This window comes from Gossypium hirsutum, chromosome D03 (assembly GCF_007990345.1).
Source record: "Gossypium hirsutum isolate 1008001.06 chromosome D03, Gossypium_hirsutum_v2.1, whole genome shotgun sequence".
Taxonomy (NCBI): Eukaryota; Viridiplantae; Streptophyta; class Magnoliopsida; order Malvales; family Malvaceae; genus Gossypium; species Gossypium hirsutum.
This window is the reverse complement of record NC_053439.1, coordinates 52,801,298-52,806,022: the sequence shown is the minus strand read 5'-3', so window position 1 is coordinate 52,806,022 and position 4,725 is coordinate 52,801,298.

Genomic DNA, 4,725 nt, shown 5'->3' with positions numbered 1-4,725 from the left:
TTGCTTCAAGGGCCTCTTCTAGTTCCACCACCTTTAGTCCATGTCCTTGATTTGTCAAGAAACAGCTTGGGTAAAACGATTCCAGAGTGTCTTGGGAACCTCAACCGGTTTCTCATGTTCCTGCAATTGCATATGAACAACTTTCACGGGCTTGTTACCAGAAGACTTGTTCAAAAATTTCAAAGGTATGACAGATGTACCTGAATTCGGAATTTCAAGCCCACGTCAGTTCTGGTTGAGATTGAGAGACAACCAAGGTGACAGTTCTCTTATGATTATAAATATTTTGTGAATGTGACATTGAAAAGCAGGGAGATGGAGATGATGCAACTGTTAAAGCATTTTCATAGCCATGGATTTTTCAGAAAACCTATTCTATGGGCATATCCCAAAGGAACTTGGGGCACTTTGTTCACTTCAAGTGCTCAACCTCTCTCACAACCATTTCAATGGTCCTATTCCACCATCTTATTCAAGAATTTATCAAAATTAAGCACACTCTCACAAAGCATGTAGAGTCGATTCAAGCCCTTGACCACATCTTTGACACATAGCATTTGGAAAAACACGAAAGGAAGAATTCGCATCAAAGGCACATCAAGAATTCTCTCGTCATCACTACGCTCAAAGGTGTTGTGCACAAGTCCCTCAACCCATTCAACGACAATCGGTAGCATTAACTGGCCCACTGTGGCGTGCCTCAGCAATGTAACCAAAATAGGTAAGGTCGGTCGTAAATGTCATCACCACCCCTATCTATCCTCCCATATGCGCACACTCCTTCCACTATCGATATTATGCCAAATAGCTTAGGCGCTACTATTTGGGCTATTTTTGTTCTCTCATTGCTGATCCTTTGAATGCAAGTTTTAAAGGCGTGCAATAAATTAATCTCCATCCTTGGCAGTAGGGTGACCGGTGGGCTCATCGGAAAAGGTAGAGTCATGGTCATGGTTTGTAGTTACCGTTGTTGGATTCTCTCTTCTTAAAGAGGATTCAAGTGTTTATTATGTCACTATTGAAATCTTCATGTTACAAATAAACAAAAAAAAAGTGTTTTGGACTAATTATAGAGAGGTCTTAGCTTTAGCTTTAGTCAAAAGTAAAAAAATGTCAAGTCAACAATACGTTAATAGATAAACATACTTTTTTAACAGAAATAACCAGTTCTGGCAATTATCTTAATTAGAATAACTAATTGACAAAAAAAATTAGAGTGATCAAAATTGGAACAACGCTATTTTAGGGTAACCTAAAAAATATCATTTTTAAAAAGTAAATGCTATGTTCCAATTTATTTTTATTTAATTATTTTTAATAATTCAAAAATTAAATTAATCCATTTAACAATAAAGATACTGTAAAAATAGAACGCCGGTAATGACAATATATCGCAAAGAAAAGAGAAATAAAAATAAAGAACACACAGATTTTTACATGGAAACCCTTTTGGGAAAAAGACCACGGCAAAGAAGAAGAAAATTCACTATGTCAAATTCGAATAATTACAAGAGGAGTTTCAACTACATCTATTTATAGGTTGAAAAACCTAATTCTAATCAAAGTCAAATATATTATGCTAATAAATGCTAAATATATTATACTCATAAATACTAAATCTTCTAGAAAGAAGATATATTTTGTTTAACTTGACTTGCAAGCAATCTCTTAGAATTTGAGTCACACAACTCTAACAATCTTTACCTTGACACGAATTCTCAACGAACAAGTTTTTCACCTCTTCCATAAAACCCCTTAAGGGTTTCACTTCAACATTGAACACCAACCAAGTCTTAGCAATGCTCAAACTTGGTTATAGGAAGTGACTTAGTCATCATATCTGTAGGATTTTCATGAGTACTAATTTTACTCACAACAATATAACCACGAGCAATAATATCACGAACAAAATGATACCGAATATCAATGTGTTTTGTTCTCTTATGAAACATTTGATCTTTTGTAAGGAAGATGACACTTGGACTATCACAAAATACTGTATTGATTTGAAGGTCTTCATTTAGTTCACTGAAAAGTCCCTTCAACCAAATAGCTTCTTTACAAGCCTCAGTAATCGTCATGTACTCAGCTTCAGTGGTAGACAAAGTGACTGTAGTTTGCAAAGTGGCTTTTCAATTGATTGCACAACCTCCGATTCTAAAGACATAACCTGTGAGAGATCTTCTTCTATCAAGGTCTCCAACAAAATCAGCATCAACATACCCAATGACTTTATCTCTAGTTCTTCCAAACTATAAGCAAACATTAGTAGTACCTCGTAAGTATCTTAAAATCGACTGAACTACTTTCCAATATTCTTTACCGGGATTCGTTATGTATCTGCTAATTTCACTGACTATATATGATAAATCTGGACGTGAACAAACCATAGCATACATGAGAGATCCCACTGCACTAGAGTATGGAACATGTGACATGTACTCAATTTCATCATTTAATTGTGGAGACAAAGCCGATGAAAGTCTGAAATGGGCTGCTAAAAGAGTACTAACAGGCTTAGCACTCTGCATATTGAACCTACAAAGAACTTTCTCAATATACTCCTTTTGGCTTAAGTACAATTTACTTGCTTTTCTATCTCTGAGAATTTCTATACCAAGTATCTTCTCTGCTAGTCCCAAATTTTTCATATCAAATTCTTCATTTAGTTGGGCTTTAACCTTTTTTATCTCTCATTTTTCTTTTGCTGCTATCAACATGTCATCAACATAAAGGAGTAGATACACAAAAGAACCATCACTATTTTTCTTAAAGTAAACACAACTATCAAAACTACTTCTTTTGAAATCATGAAAAGTCATAAAGGAATCAAACCTCTTGTACCACTGTCTTGGTGACTGTTTCAAACCATAAAAGGGACTTTTTCAGCAAGCAAACATAATTATCTTTTTCTGAGACTGTAAAACCCTCTGGTTGTTTCATGTAAATATCCTCCTCAAGTTCTCCATGTAAAAATATAGTTTTTACATCTAACTGCTCAAGCTCCAAATCATACATGGCCACAATACCAAGCAAAGCTCGAATGGAACTATGCTTCATAATTGGAGAGAACACATCTGTGAAGTCCACTATTAGAATTTGACTGTAACCCTTTGTAACAAGCCTTGCTTTATATTTGGGTTCTTCAATTCTTGGAGTCCCTTCTTTCTTTTTTAACACTCATTTACAATGAACAACCTTTTTACCTTTAGGAAGTTTCACAAGGTCTCATGTTCTGTTTTTATGGAGTGATTCCATCTCTTTTTGCATAGCAAACATCCACTTTTCTGAGTCTTCACAGCTAACTGCCTCAGAATAATTAGATGGCTCTTGGTTTGCGTCTATATCTTCAGCCACATTTAAAGCATAAATAACTAGATCAACCTTGACATATTTCTTTGGAGGTTTAATTTCTCTTTTACTTCTGTTTTTGGTGATAGAGTTTTATGGTAAAGAAGCAACTCTATTCTGAATTTTTGTATTGGCTTAAGAAGTCTTTAAGAGATAAGTTAGTTAGCATAACAGTTTCATCAAAAATAGCATCTCTGCTAATCACAACTTTTCTATTTTCAAGACACCATAACTTATACCCTTTTACGCTAGTTTTATAATCAAGAAAAACAAATTTAATGGATCTCGGTTTTAATTTTCTATTATTAACATGAGCATACGCAGGACACCCAAAGATCTTTACATCAGAATAGTCAGCAGGATTACTAGACCATACCTCTTGTGGAGTCTTTTTCTCAATGGCAACGGATAGAGATTAGTTGATTAAAAAAACATGCAATAGAGGTTGTTTCAGCCCAAAACGACTTTGGTATGTTAGCCCAAAACGACTTTCTCCATGATTATTCTGTTCATTCGTTCTGCAATGCCGTTTTGTTATGGAGAAGATGAATTATCAAGTGTCTCATGATTCCTTCTAACTTACATAGTTCATTAAACTCATTAGAATAGAACTTTAAGCCATTGTCTGTGCGGAGGTGCTTTATTTATTTTTCTGTCTGATTTTCAATCATAGTTTGCCAAGACTTAAATGCAGAAAACACATCGCTTTTCTGCTTTAGGAAGAATGCTCAAACTTTTTTAGAAAAGTCATCAATAAAAGTTAGCATATAATTAGCTCCATCTTTCGAAGGCACTCTAGATGACCCCCACAGATCAAAATGAATATACTTCAACATTCCCTTCGTGTTATGGATTCCTCTAGTGAATCGAACTCTCTTTTGCTTCCCAAAAATGCAGTGCTCATAAAACTTTAGTTTGCAAATTCCTTATCCATCAAGAAGTCATCTTTTGCTCAATTCTGCCATGCTATTCTCACTCATACGCCCTAGGCACATATGTCAAAGTTTAGTAATATCATCATCTGACAAGGAAGAGGAAACTACAGCTGTATCACCAGTAACAGTAGTACCTTATAAAACATATAATTTGGTAGTCTTTTTCTAACCTTTCATCACAACGAGGGAACCTTTGGAAATCTTTAAAACCCCATTTTCAGCTGTGTATCTGTACCCTTTTGAATCAAGAGTACTCAACAAAATTAAATTTCTCTTCAATTCTAGAACATGTCACACGTCACTAAGTGTTTTGATAACTTCGTCAAACATCTTAACTTTAATCGTTCCAACACCTGTAATTTTACACGAAGCATTATTTCCCATCAAAATAATACCTTCAAACACTGTTTCGTAAGTTGTAAACCAAACGCGATTGGGA